The sequence below is a fragment of the Neoarius graeffei genome, chromosome 24 (assembly GCF_027579695.1).
Source record: "Neoarius graeffei isolate fNeoGra1 chromosome 24, fNeoGra1.pri, whole genome shotgun sequence".
NCBI lineage: Eukaryota > Metazoa > Chordata > Actinopteri > Siluriformes > Ariidae > Neoarius > Neoarius graeffei.
In genome coordinates this window covers 45,648,917-45,666,325 of record NC_083592.1, presented here as the reverse complement: position 1 = coordinate 45,666,325, position 17,409 = coordinate 45,648,917, and the positions used below count along the sequence as shown (strand labels likewise).

Below are 17,409 nucleotides of genomic sequence, written 5' to 3'. Positions count from 1 at the left end.
ATGTAGCTGCATCCATGACAGGTGACACCACCTGGTGAACAATTCTTGTTGGAATATGTCTTTAGAGTCTTCTGGGTGAGTTTCAGTGAAAACGTCCCAGCAGTTTATGAACAGTAGTGTTTGGTGTGACGAGTTACCCAAAATTTTCAAATGCCCATAAAATGTTAAATATGACAGGTGGTGCCACCATCTTGACAACTTTTATGCACACCCACCTGAGGAACATTGTACGCAAGTTTGATTGAAATCCGATCAATCCTATTGGAGGAGTAGCGATTTTTGTAAATTGTGGATGGACAACGATGACGGACGGATGATGCGTGATCATATAAGCTGGCGTGATGTAAAGGCTATCAAAGTTAACAGTGACCTCAAAACAGCTCGAAATGCCTCAAGAAATAAGGAATAAAACATTGCAGGGCATGCTGTCATAGGAAAATTGCAAAAAATGCACAGCAGAGTTACTGTTACCACCCCAAAGAGTATTATCCTCCAATAATATCATGACCTAAAGGGGTTTTTTTCCTCGCATACCACAACAATTTGCCAACGATTACAATTTTCAACTAGAAGGGCACCCGGTAGAGTGCATATCTCTGCCAAGCCACATGTTATCGATATCAAAATCAGAACACTTGAACCTAGGATAATACTAAAGCTATACACCAAATTTCATCCAAATCTGTTCACTAGTTTTTGAGTTATGTTGGGAACAGACAAAAAAAAAATCCTGGATCTGCATACATATCTGGATCCTGGTTCCACATATATATGTGGATTTTCATCAAAATCTAAGCAGTTGTTCCTTGGCCCATGGCTCACATTTCCTCCAAATTTCATTAAAATCTGTTCACTACTTTTTGAGTTACGTTGAGAACAGTCAAACAAACAAACAAAGTCAAAAACATAACCTTCTCCAACAAAGCTGGTGGGAATAATTAACAACAGAACAATGCGTCATATGTTTTATCCATTTATAGTTAGATTTAAGGTTGTAGAACGTCCATGAAACAAGTTATCACTTACTTTACAGCACTTAAACACTTGTTCCCTCACCAGTTTGTCTTTTTCAGTTAAGAGAGCACAAAGCTGTAAAATTAAAGCAACATCTTTAAACCAACTGTTACAAAGCACTGACACTGGAGACTCTATGCTAAATAAACATATCAAACATCTCCTCATATCGACTGTTCCACACATTTTAGATCTGTTTACGTAGATCATCTGCCATTTAAGTCCCTGTGTACTATGTTGTTACTGTAGAAACGATTTCGTATTAGAAGGAGCGCATGAATATAGACCTGACCCTTGCAGTTAGGACTAATGTCAGAGCTGCTGTAAGCCAAAAATAATGAACACCTTCTGACCAATATGGTTGAGACCATAAAACACTGGGACTTAGTGGAAAAACAGATGAAAGGACTAGACTAGAGGCATGAAAGCATGGATTATTATAAACTGAACATGTGCAAAAGGACGCAAAAGTAGAAAAAAAACAGGCAAAGTCAACGACATCTGGGTGAAAGTGATGCTTGGGGGCTGAGCTAAAGCTGTGTTCAAACAGAAAGTTCAGTTCAAAGAAGGGGTAAGGGATCTGTGACATGTATAAACATAGCTTTCTATTTAAAAAAAATTGAGTCCTATTGCATTTAACACTTGTACATAAGGCAGGACGTAGATCGAGTCAAACACCATAGCATTAAAAGGGTGTAACTGCCCTGTCACAATAAGAAAGTCCTGACCTTGTGCTTTAGACAATGCCAATGCGACACCGGTAATTACAAGCTTCATTGAGCTACGCGAACACAATCAGCTTCATCCTTTAATTAGAATCATTATTATACATCCAGCTTTTTACAGAGATACATTCCCCCTTTATTATTTCTACATCAGCTTGCACCATGCCTTAGGCCACAGTTCGACTTATACTTTTAGCAGTGAGATTTATAACATGGTTGTGAGCAACTGATCAAATATGTGTTAGGGTTTTGCTGGGATTCGAACCTGGTTCGTTGGTGTGATAATCCAGCAAACCCCCACTAGGCCACCAGGGGGATGACTCAAATGCAGAGGCGTGAGGCGGAAGTAGAAAAAGAATCAAAAGGTTTATTTAAACTATATACACTATATACAGGGCAAAACAAAAGACAAAAAAAAACCAAAGAGTATAATCCAAAAGAAAAGCAAAGTGCAAAAATACAAAAGCTAAGAAGATCAAAAAACACAGTACAAAGGAAACTGGAGATAAACATAACAGCACAAAGACTCCGTGACAAGAGGACTGAACTCAGGGGTATAAATAGACAAACTAATTAAGGACACAGGTGAAGATAATTAGGCAATTAACACAAACTCAAAACACAGGAACAGTGGCGGCCTCTAGAGGCCAAAATGAACACGACATGAAAAGGAAATAACAGCGGCCTCTAGAGGCCAAAACAGTCCTAGTCCTAACAGGACCCCCCCCTCTAGGAGCGTCTCCTGACGTTCCCAGGGCGATCCGGATGGGCCGAATGGAAGTCCCTACATAGTTCTTTATCAAGGACATCCCGAGCAGGAACCCAGCAGCGCTCCTCAGGACCATAGCCCTCCCAGTCCACCAGATATTGCAACCCGCCGCGGACCCGGCGGGAGTCAAGCAGGCGATTCACAGTGAACACAGTCTGCCCCTGGAAGATGCGGGGGGGTGGGGGGTTCCTAGGGGCAGGGGCATACGTAGACGTCAGTACGGGCCGTAACAGGGAAACATGGAAAGTGGGGTTGATCCTCAGAGTCCGGGGCAACTGGAGCCGGTAGGAGACAGGGTTCACCCTGCGCACCACCTTGAAGGGGCCAATGTAGCGAGGAGCAAGCTTGCGGTTCTCCACCCGCAGTGGAAGGTCCTTAGTGGACAGCCAAACACGCTGCCCAGGGCGGAAAGCGTGTGCAGGTCTTCTATGGCGGTTGGCCTGAGTCTGGTTGGTTCTGGAGGTCTGTATGAGGGTCTTCCTGACCTTGCTCCAGGTCTTGCGACACCGTCTCACATATTGGTTGACCGAGGGCACCCCCGCGTCCTCCTCCTGGTCCGGGAACAGAGGTGGCTGGAACCCGAATTGGCACTGGAATGGCGACAGCTTGGTGGCCGATGACTGCAGGGTGTTGTGGGCGTACTCCGCCCATGGCAGCCAGGTGCTCCACGATGTCGGGTTATCCATAGCCAGGCCTCGCAGGGTGGTTTCCAGGTCCTGGTTGAGCCTCTCCGTCTGACCATTGGACTGTGGGTGAAACCCAGAGGAGAGGCTGGCAGTGGCTCCGATGACCTTGCAGAACCCGTGCCACACTCGGGAGGAGAACTGGGGCCCTCGGTCTGAGACGATGTCCTGTGGAAGACCAAAGACTCGGAAGACATGATTAAACAAAAGTTTCGCAGTTTCAAGAGCAGAGGGGAGTTTGCACAGTGGTATGAAGCGGCAGGCCTTGGAGAATCTGTCAACTAAGACCAAAATGACCGTGTTACCTTGTGACTCAGGGAGACCCGTGATAAAGTCGACTGCCACGTGGGACCAGGGACGCCGGGGAATGGTCAGAGGATGCAGGAGACCCTGGGGACGCTGTCGTGGGTTCTTGGTTCTGGTGCAAACCTCACAGGACAGGACAAATGACCTTACTTCCTTCTCCATGTTAGGCCACCAGAAGCGTCTTTTCAGGAAGTCCAGGGTCCTCCGAGCTCCCGGGTGGGCGGTGAGAGGGGAAGAGTGACCCCACTGGAGAACCTTGGCCCGGGCTTGATGTGGGACGTACAAGAGGCCTGGTGGCCCCGTCCCAGGACCGGGGTCCTGGCGTTGGGCTCGTCGGACAGCCTCCTCAATACCCCAGCGGACAGGGGCCACAATCCGGGACACAGGGATAATAGGCCCGACTTCATTCTCCCTGTTAGTGGCAGAGAACAGTCTGGACAGTGCGTCAGGTTTGGTGTTCTTGGAGCCGGGGCGGTATGAGAGGGTGAAGTCAAACCGACTGAAAAACAGGGCCCACCTAGCCTGTCGAGGGTTCAGTCTCTTGGCTTGCTGGAGGTACTCCAGGTTCTTGTGGTCAGTCCAAACCAGGAATGGATGTTGTGCTCCCTCCAGCCAGTGCCTCCACTCCTCAAGGGCCAGTTTGACCGCTAGCAGTTCTCGATCCCCCACATCGTACCGGGACTCAGCAGGACTCAGGCGGTGGGAGAAGTAAGCGCAGGGGTGCAGCTTTCCTTCCGAACGTTGAGAGAGCACCGCGCCGACACCACTGTCCGAGGCGTCCACCTCCACGATGAATGGTTGGGAGGTGTCCGGGAGAACCAGAATGGGTGCCGTGCAGAAGCGGTCCTTGAGGTCTTTGAACGCCTTTTCTGCCTGAGGAGACCAGCCATAAGATCCACCTGTCCCTTTGGTGAGGTCTGACATGGGTGCTGCCACAGAACTGAAGTTCCTGATGAACTTGCGGTAGAAGTTAGCGAATCCTAAGAACCGCTGAACCTCCTTAACGGACTTTGGAGTAGGCCAATCCCGGACGGCCAGGGTCTTGGCAGGGTCCATTTGGAGTTGGCCTGTCCGTACAATAAATCCCAGAAAGGAGACCTCGGGAACATGAAATTCGCATTTCTGGGCCTTGGCGAACAGATTGTTCTGTAGCAGCCTCTGGAGAACCTGGCGGACATGGTGGCGGTGCTCCTGCACGGTCTTGGAAAAGATAAGGATGTCGTCGAGGTAGACAAAAACGTATAGGTTAATCATGTCCCTTAAGACGTCGTTGATTAGGGCCTGAAAAACAGCTGGTGCGTTGGTGAGTCCGAAGGGCATCACCTGGTATTCATAGTGCCCAGACGGGGTGTTAAAGGCAGTCTTCCACTCGTCTCCCTGTCGGATACGGATGAGGTGGTATGCGTTCCGTAGGTCCAACTTGGTGAAGACGGTGGCGCCTTGGAGCAGGTCGAAAGCTGTGGACATCAGCGGAAGGGGATATCGGTTGCGCACAGTGATCTTATTCAGGCCCCTGTAATCAATACATGGTCGGAGCCCCCCATCCTTCTTGCCGACAAAGAAGAAGCCGGCTCCAGCAGGTGAAGTGGAGGGTCGAATAAACCCAGAGACCAGGGCATCTTTGAGGTATTCCTCCATGGCCTTGCGTTCTGGCTGAGAGAGTGAAAACAGTCTGCCACGAGGAGGGGTAGTCCCAGGGAGCAAGTCGATGGCACAGTCGTAGGCCCGGTGCGGAGGAAGAACGGCGGCCCTGCTCTTGCTGAATACCTCCTTGAGATCCCAGTACTCTGTGGGAACTTGAGATAACTCGGTGAGATCAGGGGGCTCAGCAGGAGACATAGGAGAGCTAGAGAGCAGACAAGAGGCATGGCATGCAGGGCCCCATTCCACAACCTGGCTTGTTACCCAGTCTATGCGAGGGTTGTGGCGAGTAAGCCAAGGAAGGCCTAGAATAACTGGGAACTCAGGTGAAGGAATCAGGTGCAGGGATATTTCTTCCTTGTGACCTTGAGACTGGAGGAAGACTGGAGAAGTAACTTGAGTGACTCTTCCATCACCTAACGCTTGGCCATCGAGGGCAGACACAGACAGAGGGACTTCAAGAGGTGCAGTCGGAATATTGATGCTTTGGGCGAAGTGAATATCCATAAAGTTCCCAGCCGCCCCTGAGTCTATCAAAGCTTGACAAGAGTGGACAGACTCACCCCAGGAGATGGAGACCGGGATGTAGATTCCTTGGCCAGGGAGTCCGGGAGAGAGGGTAGGCCCCGTCACAACCCTCCCTCGGCTGGACGGGGCGGTCCTTTTCCCAAGAGTTCGGGACATGATGCTCGGAAGTGACCAGGCTTGCCACAGTAGATGCAGCACTTGTCCCTCCTTCTGCGCTCCCTCTCAGATGCGGAGAGGCGAGTACGACCCACTTGCATGGGTTCTGGACAGTCACTGAAGGAGGTAGACGGTCTCCAGGTAGAGGTAGGGAGGCTGGGGGGGCTCAAGGCTTGGTGGCGTTCTCTCATCCTGTTGTCCAGACGAATAGCATGTGAGATGAGGGTTTCGAGGTCACTTGGGCATCCAATAGAGGCCAGACCGTCCTTGATGGGGTCAGACAGACCATGGTGGAAGGCTGACACCAGGGCAGTCTCGTTCCATCCACTTACTGCTGCGAGTGTTCGGAACGAGATGGCGTAATCTGCGACGCTTCCTCCTTGCCGGATGGACATGAGCTTTCGGGCTGCGTCGGTACTGATGTCTGCCTGATCGAAGACCCGAAGCATCTCTTCAGAAAACAGCTGGAAATCAAAGCACTCAGGTCCCTGTCTTTGCCAGATAGCAGTAGCCCAGGCTCGCGCCTTACCAGCTAATAAGGTGATCACAAAGGCAATCTTGCGGCGATCCGTAGTGTAGGTGGTAGGCTGAAGCTCAAAGGTGAGTTGACACTGGGTAAGGAACTCTCGGCACTCACTGTGCTTGCCGTCATACCTCTGTGGTGCAGGAAGGCTGGGTTCGCGAGGTGAAGAAGGCAGCATTGCAGGAGGCACTGGAGCAGGAGTGGGAGCTGGATCAGGAGCAGGAACTGGATCAGGAGCAGGAGATGCAGGCAGAGATGTCAGCTGTGCCAGGGTTTTCCCAATTTGCTGAAGCAGTTCCTCGTGGCGAGCGAGGGCCTCACGTTGGCTGGTGAGCGTACGTCCATGAGCGTCCATGGTCGCTCCGAAGCGTGTCAAAGCTGCCATAATTCCCTGAAGATTGGCCGGGTAGACAGTTGAAGCAGCCTCTGCTGAGTCGGTCATGACGGAGTCTTTCTGTTAGGGTTTTGCTGGGATTCGAACCTGGTTCGTTGGTGTGATAATCCAGCAAACCCCCACTAGGCCACCAGGGGGATGACTCAAATGCAGAGGCGTGAGGCGGAAGTAGAAAAAGAATCAAAAGGTTTATTTAAACTATATACACTATATACAGGGCAAAACAAAAGACAAAAAAAAACCAAAGAGTATAATCCAAAAGAAAAGCAAAGTGCAAAAATACAAAAGCTAAGAAGATCAAAAAACACAGTACAAAGGAAACTGGAGATAAACATAACAGCACAAAGACTCCGTGACAAGAGGACTGAACTCAGGGGTATAAATAGACAAACTAATTAAGGACACAGGTGAAGATAATTAGGCAATTAACACAAACTCAAAACACAGGAACAGTGGCGGCCTCTAGAGGCCAAAATGAACACGACATGAAAAGGAAATAACAGCGGCCTCTAGAGGCCAAAACAGTCCTAGTCCTAACAATATGAAGCAAAGAAGGAACTGCAGTATGCATTTACGGTGTTCATTCATTCATCTTTAGTAACTGCCTGCTCAGGGTATCATTGGTTTAACTTAGGCTACTTGTTTATTTATATTCTGAGAGCTAAATCACACACAGAATAATATATAGATTTAGGCACTGCCTAAAAGCGGAGCACCCATCTGTTTCTGGGTTGTAGAATTTTCTTATATCATAGCCAGCCTCTTTTGTTTTATTTCTTTACCGGCTAACACTGGCCACTAGGTGGTGTGTCTCATCTCATCTCATCTCATCTCATCTCATCTCATCTCATTATCTCTAGCCGCTTTATCCTGTTCTACAGGGTCACAGGCAAGCTGGAGCCTATCCCAGCTGACTACGGGCGAAAGGCGGGGTACACCCTGGACAAGTCACCAGGTCATCACAGGGCTGACACATAGACACAGACAACCATTCACACTCACATTCACACCTACGCTCAATTTAGAGTCACCAGTTAACCTAACCTGCATGTCTTTGGACTGTGGGGGAAACCGGAGCACCCGGAGGAAACCCACGCGGACACGGGGAGAACATGCAAACTCCGCACAGAAAGGCCCTCGCCGGCCACGGGGCTCGAACCCGGACCTTCTTGCTGTGAGGCGACAGCGCTAACCACTACACCACCGTGCCGCCCAGGCAGTGTGTATGACTGGCAATTACTAACACTGGCCACTACCAGTCATACACACCGCCTAGTGGCCAGTGTTAGTAATTACCAGTCCTAAACACCACCTAATGGCCAGTGTTATTAATTACCAGTCATGCACACTGCCTAATTACTAACACTGGCCACTGGGCGGTGTGTATGACTGGTAATTACTAACACTGGCCACTAGGCAGTGTGTATGACTGGTAATTACTAACACTGGCCACTAGGCGGTGTATGACTGGCAATTACTAACACTAGCTAGTAGGCGGTGTGTATAACTGGTAATTACTAACACTGGTATGGTGGCAGGCATGCACAGGACCGAAACCATCAGAAAACAACTCAATGGGTTTGTTTATGTACCCACACTCTATATCTATGGGGCTCCGCTTGCACGGGCCCGCACAGGAGCTCCGCTAAAAATCTCAACTCAAGGTAGGTAACTGAGATTGAGGAAATGTCAGAGGCAAAATTCACACACCATGCTGATGTCAGTAACAGCATTAAGAGCGCAAGCTCGAAACAGCCTCCAAACATGGCCACTTTAAACTATACTTCTCACGAATCACAGCGCCCTCTGTCACCTGTCTATTAATTACACCTGTCACTTGTTTCCTCATAAATCAGCTCCGCTATTTAAACTCCTCTCTCACTCACACTAGATGCGAAGTATCGTTCAGTGTTTTCTCTCCTGTCGTACCAAACCGTTTACTTTCTGCCTATCCTCTCGTTATCTCGACTGTAATCACATTAACCTCGACCTCACCTTCTCGTCTTGCCTTCGTTATTCTGTTTGCCGATTGACTGACCCCTGCCCGTTTCTCTAACCACGATTCTCGTCTTCAGTTTGCTTTGCCCGCTCTCTCCTACGCCTGCACCCTGACAGCTGACAGTGCTGGCCAATTATAGGTTGAAATCAGACTACGAGTGCAAGTCTGAATACAGATAGGGTTTTCTGGAGCACTAAACAGGTACAGATACAGATAGTGTTACTGTGTTATATGCCTAATGGAGGCAGTGGTATTTCCTCAACAAAGGTTACAGCTTGCAAATGTGCCACTTGTAGTAATACATGGCCATGATCCATCATCTGTAGTCACTTATCCTGTTCGACAGGGTTGCAGGCAAGCTGGAGCCTATCCCAGCTGACTATGGGTGAGAGACAGGGTACAATTTAGAGCCACCAATTAGCCTAACCTGCATGTCTTTGGAGGAAACCCATGCAGACACGGGGAGAACATGCAAACTCCACACAGAAAGGCCCTCGCCGGCCGCTGGGCTTGAACCCAGGACCTTCTTGCTATGAGGCAACAGTGCTAACCACTACACCACCGTGCCGCCCACAGCCATGATACTTAACAGTTACTCCATGAAATCGAGTCGTACATGAGCTGATATGCGCCGAGTTGGCTATAAGCCATGTACGATAAGACTGAGTTGAATAATTGTTTTATTCTATTCACATTCAGTGGATTTTGAGAAACGGAGCATTTTTTATTTTTTTTTTTTGCAAATTCGATAAATAAAAACTTTATACAAAACGTCTGACAAAATAATTTCCACTTAGACGAACTTTTTAAAAACCTCTCGATGGCTGCACAAACTGATGTTAGTGTTGATTTTTTATTTTTATTTTTTGTAGAAAGTGCCGTCTTGCTGTCATGCCGAGGTATAGAATAGCTTTAGACATTTTATTTAATTCTTTCTTGGACATTTCAGTTCTGTAATTTTCAAACTTCTTTGAGCTTTTGAACCAGTCTAAAAAAATTCAGCAAATTTTAATGTTTAAAGATGAAGAATGTGAACAAACGAATTTGTGAAAAATGCTACAATAATAATAATAATAATAATAATAATAATAATAATTCTTGAAAAATAAAAAAAGATACATTCTTACCATCAAATACTTTCATTCCATATTTTGTTGCTTTTTTTTTTAATAATTTTTGGCATTTTGTTTTCGAGTAGAGTTTTTATTCAGCAAAACGCTCTGCTATTTTGTTTTTCTCTACTCATGGTATATGAGCTGAAAGCTTAGAAGTAGAGTAGCCAATCAGAGCACATGATTGCTCATATCTCATATCCATTAAATATGGATATAATAATGATTATTATCCTCAGGAATTTTAAATCATAATCCATATCACAACCACATGTGTAATTGGAAAGCAGTCTATCATAAAGCAAATGAAAAAAAGAAAATAATCCATTTTGACATCGAAATTATTTCATGAACAAATCTAAAATCAAATGTGCTCTTGGTATGATTGTTATAAAAAAAAAAAGATTCCCTGCTATTGTGCAATATTGTGCATAGATTAAAAACTGAGATGTGGAGTTATTAAAATCTTTTATGACAGAACAGCTCGACAAACTGAAATTCAGCAACCGTGACTCGGCCCTAAAAAGCCAATATTTCTGTTTACTGTTATTTCATTTAAAATGCATCACTTTGACTCATCTTAGCTGTCCTACATTCTCACCGCTGCTATCTAATGATTCAAATGAGTGCACGCAATTATTTTAAGCACTTGAGTGAAATTCAGGAAACAGGTTTTACAGTGTATGAATTATCCATGCAAACAATTAGCTTTTACTGTTAAACCAAATGGAAGCCATTAACGTGTGTGTGTGTGTGTGTGTGTGTGTGTGTGTGTGTGTGTGTGTGTGTGTGTGTGAATATATATGAATGAACCCTTGATTGTCACTAGTCACAAGTACCAGCGAAATTGACCATCAACCCGTCCTTACATATACACATACATACAATTGACAGAGGGGGAGTAGACAGGACAGGAAGACAGGGATGAAAAGAAAAAATACAGAGTAACATGAGGAGAGGGGAGGAGAAAAAAAAGCAACCCCCACACTATGCTCCTGTGAAGAGTACAGTGTGGGAACATTAAAAAACACCTCAGCACATAAGCACAAAATAACACAAGTACGTACACTTTACAACATGAAAACTCAGGACTTGAGGGGGGAGAGGGGAGGGGTGGAGGTAGAGGTAACCCAGAGCAAGCAAGCAAGCAGCCGTCTGTTCCTGCAGCCATGACGGCGCTGGTCACGCACCCGCTTGACACACTGGGGGTAAAAGCGGCGACCGTGGGAAGTGGGGGAAGGAATGCAAGAGCGTCTCACTGCAGTGATCTTTAGGGGGAGTTGTTGTTCCAACAACGGCCTTGGCCGAGGCCAGTGCTGTCTGAGGGAGCCGAAAGCAGATAAGATTGGGACTGTTTGGTCTTGGGGCGAGTAGACGCATTCCTTTACATGACTACTCTGTCCATTCTGGTCTCTGAATCAACCCATTGCCTTTGCAAAGCCAAAAGCTTCTCCATGATGTTATCCATGTTGCGGTTCAAGTTCTGAATAGCCACAGTCTGAGTGCCGACAGCTCTGCCCACCGCTTCAATCATGTCGGGCAGCTTCATGGGGATTTGGACAGCTGTCACCGTTTTCTGATTTCCTCGATAAACCAGGGCAATGCCTAATCCAATCAGCAAAAGACCTGTAATCATGGTTCCGAATAGGTAGATGTCTTCAATGTCCTCCACAGAAAGAACCGCCAGGCACACGACCCACCACTTCTCCCACGCGTCCATCGTGTAGCCAGCTGCGAACGTTCCGGCAGGACAGGCTGGTTCCCCCGAACCCAGGCTTCTCGTTGAGAAAATTGTGTCAATTGCATTAAGAGACCAGTTTATCAATTCCATGATTTTTTAGTTTGGAGAGCAGTGCGGAGGGAGTCTCTCAAAAGTATAAACAGTAGACAGACGAGACAAGAGGAGTGAAGCAGGGAAGATAAGGGAGAGGAGAGGCAGAGAAATGCGACCGCCTTCCGTGAGAGCACGGAGAAAATATATATGTCAGGTTGTTGTTGTGTTGCCTCACAGCAAGAAGGTCCGGGTTCAAGCCCCATGGCCGGCGAGGGCCTTTCTGTGCAGAGTTTGCATGTTCTCCCCGTGTTCGCGTGGGTTTCCTCCGGGTGCTCCGGTTTCCCCCACAGTCCAAAGACATGCAGGTTAGGTTAACTGGTGACTCTAAATTGACCGCAGGTGTGAATGTGAGTGTGAATGGTTGTCTGTGTCTATGTGTCAGCCCTGTAATGACCTGGCGACTTGTCCAGGGTGTACCCCGCCTTTCGCCCGTAGTCAGCCGGGATAGGCTCCAGCTTGCCTGCGACCCTGTAGAACAGGATAAAGTGGCTAGAGATAATGAGATGATGAGGTTGTTGTTTTCCTCTTTGTCTAGTGGAGTAGCATGCGTCTTCCTTGTTACGAGCTAATTTTTGTGTCGCATTAAAAGCCAGCCAGTTATATTTCATCACTTCAGTGATAGCATGAAGAATTCACAGTCATATCTCTATCATCTAGTTTCATGTTGACAAATTTCAAAGCTCTCAGACGGCAAGCTCTCATGTCCACTAATCAAATTTGTGAATCTCCAAAAAGAAAAGAAATGTTATTTTTGTTTACTGATACGACATTTTGCCAAAATAATAATCATCATGGTGGCACGGTGGTGTAGTGGTTAGCGCTGTCGCCTCACAGCAAGAAGGTCCGGGTTCGAGCCCTGTGGCCAGCGAGGGCCTTTCTGTGTGGAGTTTGCATGTTCTCCCCGTGTCCGCGTGGGTTTCCTCCGGGTGCTCCGGTTTCCCCCACAGTCCAAAGACATGCAGGTTAGGTTAACTGGTGGCTCTAAATTGACCGTAGGTGTGAATGTGAGTGTGAATGGTTGTCTGTGTCTATGTGTCAGCCCTGTGATGACCTGGCGACTTGTCCAGGGTGTACCCCGCCTTTCGCCCGTAGTCAGCTGGGATAGGCTCCAGCTTGCCTGCGACCCTGTAGAAGGATAAAGCGGCTAGAGATAATGAGATGAGATGAGATAATCATCGTGGTTTGATGCATTACCTAAGGTCAAACAATTACAACATGGACCTGTGAATAATCTTTATAGCTTTCCATCCAGGAACTCATTACACAGAACAAATTGTTTTTCAGAAAGCCAGTAGCAAAGCCATATTCCCACAGGTCAACAGTGTTGTGTCCAGTTCAACTCTGTTACGCAATGATAACAGTAATGCACTATTACCACTACGTTACATCAGCAGCTGAGAGAGATGGGTTAGAGAGATGTTTACTGTTCCTTGCTTGAAATGTCAGTGGAAAATGCAAATAAAAAAAGAAAGCAGTGATTTCTAAATGTACTTTATCTTGTATTTCATTGCAGACGGAATGAACCCAAGATATTTCATGTTTCACTGCAAAGGGTCATCAGGTCTGCAGAAAAGATCATTGGCTGCTCCCTGCCCACACTTGACAGCATCGCCTCATCCCGTTACCTCAGCAGGGCAAAAAACACAATCAAGGACTCCTCTCACCCAGGCCATGAACATTTTCAGTTACTTCCCTCAGGAAGGCGTTACAGGTCTGCCAGAACCCGCGCAACCAGATTCAGAGACAGCTTTTTCCCCCACAGCCATCACAACTCTAAACATTCACTTACAGAAATAAGACTTCATCATGCTGAATGATTATCTTGCCTGGTTGCACTGCATTTGCACTTTCCAGTACTGTGATTGGTTTTTTTTTTTTTTCAAAAAGAGGAAAAGGGAGAAGAAAAAAGAAAAAAATCTATTTTTATACTGCCTAATATCTATTTTTATACTGTTTCTTATGTGACCTGTCCTATGATGTGTATGTATCGGTATGAGTTTGGTATGAGAGTATGGCGTGAGTGAGTGTATGAATGTATACTTCTATGCACCAGAAGGAGTAGCACTTTAAATTTCGTTGTCTTACAACCCCGATTCCAAAAAAGTTGGGACAAAGTACAAATTGTAAATAAAAATGGAATGCAGTAATTTACAAATCTCAAAAACTGATATTGTGTTCATAATAGAACACAGACAACATATCAAATGTCGAAAGTGAGACATTTTGAAATTTCATGCCAAATATTGGCTCATTTGAAATTTCATGACAGCAACACATCTCAAAAAAGTTGGGACAGGGGCAATAAGAGGCTGGAAAAGTTAAAGGTACAAAAAAGGAACAGCTGGAGGACCAAATTGCAAGTCATTAGGTCAATTGCCAATAGGTCATTAACATGACTGGGTATAAAAAAGCATCTTGGAGTGGCAGCAGCTCTCAGAAGTAAAGATGGGAAGAGGATCACCAATCCCCTTAATTCTGCGCCGACAAATAGTGGAGCAATATCAGAAAGGAGTTCGACAGTGTAAAATTGCAAAGAGTTTGAACATATCATCATCTACAGTGCATAATATCATCAAAAGATTCAGAGAATCTGGAAGAATCTCTGTACGTAAGGGTCAAGGCCGGAAAACCATACTGGGTGCCCGTGATCTTCGGGCCCTTAGACGGCACTGCATCACATACAGGCATGCTTCTGTATTGGAAATCACAAAATGGGCTCAGGAATATTTCCAGAGAACATTATCTGTGAACACAATTCACCGTGCCATCCACTGTTGCCAGCTAAAACTCTATAGTTCAAAGAAGAAGCCGTATCTAAACATGATCCAGAAGCGCAGATGTCTTCTCTGGGCCAAGGCTCATTTAAAATGGACTGTGGCAAAGTGGAAAACTGTTCTGTGGTCAGACGAATCAAAATTTGAAGTTCTTTATGGAAATCAGGGACGCCGTGTCATTCGGACTAAAGAGGAGAAGGATGACCCAAGTTGTTATCAGCGCTCAGTTCAGAAGCCTGCATCTCTGATGGTATGGGGTTGCATTAGTGCGTGTGGCGTGGGCAGCTTACACATCTGGAAAGACACCATCAATGCTGAAAGGTATATCCAGGTTCTAGAGCAACATATGCTCCCATCCAGACGACGTCTCTTTCAGGGAAGACCTTGCATTTTCCAACATGACAATGCCAAACCACATACTGCATCAATTACAGCATCATGGCTGAGTAGAAGAAGGGTCCAGGTACTGAACTGGCCAGCCTGCAGTCCAGATCTTTCACCCATCGAAAACATTTGGCGCATCATAAAACGGAAGATATGACAAAAAAGACCTAAGACAGTTGAGCAACTAGAATCCTACATTAGACAAGAATGGGTTAACATTCCTATCCCTAAACTTGAGCAACTTGTCTCCTCAGTCCCCAGATGTTTACAGACTGTTGTAAAGAGAAAAGGGGATGTCTCACAGTGGTAAACATGGCCTTGTCCCAACTTTTTTGAGATGTGTTGTTGTCATGAAATTTAAAATCACCTAATTTTTCTCTTTAAATGATACATTTTCTCAGTTTAAACATTTGATATGTCATCTATGTTCTATTCTGAATAAAATATGGAATTTTGAAACTTCCACATCATTGCATTCTGTTTTTATTTACAATTTGTACTTTGTCCCAACTTTTTTGGAATCGGGGTTGTACAATGTTTTACAATGACAAATAAATAATTAGATTAGATTGTCTGGTCAACTTCATTTCATTTGTTAATATACATACATTCCTGCGTTTCAGGCCTGCAATACATGTGATTTGAAACAGGTGATGTCAACAGGTGACTGTTATCATGATTTGGTACAAACTCAGTATCCAGGAAAGGCCTAGTCTTTGAGGAGCAAATGTTTAATTTGGATATGCCAAATCCAGGGATTTGGATATGTCACTTTTTGTGGTGAATAATATCATTAAAACTGATAGGCTGCATGATTCTGCAGTCTGGGAGAAAAGAACTCAGCCCCAGCCTCTTCTTCACAAAACTCAGTGTATTTTTACTCATTACTACAGGTGGCGCTGTTGTTCTTGTTTTCCGACAATGTTCCAGACAACGTGGAGGTCAAAAACAGGAATAGAGAGAGGGCTTAAGCTACTAGGTCACTTATAACCACAAGCAATTAAGCTTAAATGTTGCAAATGTATTACTTATTTTTTGTTCTAGTGATTTTGTTCTATATACACAGTGTAGGAAATAAGGCCGGACTGGCGGACATTGGCTGGTAATTTTCGCATGTGTCCGTTTGTATTTCAAAAGCATCAAATCAGATGGCCCATAAAAAATTGTAAACATATGGGTCTAATCTACTTCCAAATTTCTTCCAGATGTTACACTGGGTGAATACATTAAGTTATAACATGGCCTGTGAAATGGGGTCCTCCACAGGTGTGATGTTAAAAAATTCTTAATTCTGACACCCCCACCAAAATTTACAGGTACCTCCCTCTCCATGAGTCCTTTCGAACCAGCACAGGCATGTCCTGCTATGACCACGGCTCAGCCCACTATTCACCCCCGAATGTCCCCACGCAACCGCTGCTCACCGAAAACTTTAATATGAGCCCTGGCTCAAGCCAGCCTTTAAAAATTCATAACTTGGCCACCCAAAGTCCCAGCCTCGCCAAACTTCACAGGCAGATCCCTCTCCCTGAGACCTTTTGAACGAGCCAAGGCTCTGTCCAATCCGACATCAGGACCAAGTACGGATCGCGGAAAACTTTAACGCGAGCCCTGGTTCCAGCCACTCGCACATGTGGAGATTTAAAAATTCATAACTCAGCCACTGAAGGTCCTAGCCCCGCCAAACTTTGCAGGCACATCCCTCTCTCTGAGTGGCACACTAAACAAGACAATCATAATACACTTAGTATTCACTGTTGTTTTTATTGCACGATGCAGTTGAACTAGTGTTTTAGGGTTGACAGTAACTGATTGATCCAGTTGGTTGATTAAGAGTTCAGTTTACATGAAATTTTGCAGTACAGTATTAAGTGCCAAACTGCCAATCAATGGTTATGTCATTGTTATTATTATATGCATTTTTTCCATTCATAATAAGAATGACAGTCAGTCATATGCTTTGTCGGATGTCAATTGATATTTTAATAGAGTTTTTATTTTCTTCTATTTTCTAAGTTCCAGTCCAGCAGATTTTAGTGTGAATGACAAATGATATGACCATGTCTAGTTCTGAGTCATTTTAAAAGTCAATTTGTTACAAAGTTACTTGGAATCTTGTACTCAAAATTTTAACTCTATTATGTAAGAATAGTTGTATTTGTTAGGACTTGGACTGTTTTGGCCTCTAGAGGCCGCTGTTATTTCCTTTTCATGTCGTGTTTATTTTGGCCTCTAGAGGCCGCCACTGTTCCTGTGTTTTGTGTTTGTGTTAATTGCCTAATTATCTTCACCTGTGTCCTTAATTAGTTTGTCTATTTATACCCCTGAGTTCAGTCCTCTTGTCACGGAGTCTTTGTGCTGTTATGTTTATCTCCAGTTTCCTTTGTACTGTGTTTTTTGATCTTCTTAGCTTTTGTATTTTTGCACTTTGCTTTTCTTTTGGATTATACTCTTTGGTTTTTTTTTGTCTTTTGTTTTGCCCTGTATATAGTGTATATAGTTTAAATAAACCTTTTGATTCTTTTTCTACTTCCGCCTCACGCCTCTGCATTTGAGTCATCCCCCTG

At 45.4% G+C, this 17,409-nt stretch overlaps 1 protein-coding gene across 1 annotated transcript in view; it reads right to left on the bottom strand.

The window, feature by feature from the left end:
• The window catches only part of nsmfb (NMDA receptor synaptonuclear signaling and neuronal migration factor b), a 119,117-nt gene that overhangs the window by 77,970 nt on the left and 23,738 nt on the right, over window positions 1-17,409 (bottom strand). The window lies entirely within an intron of this gene.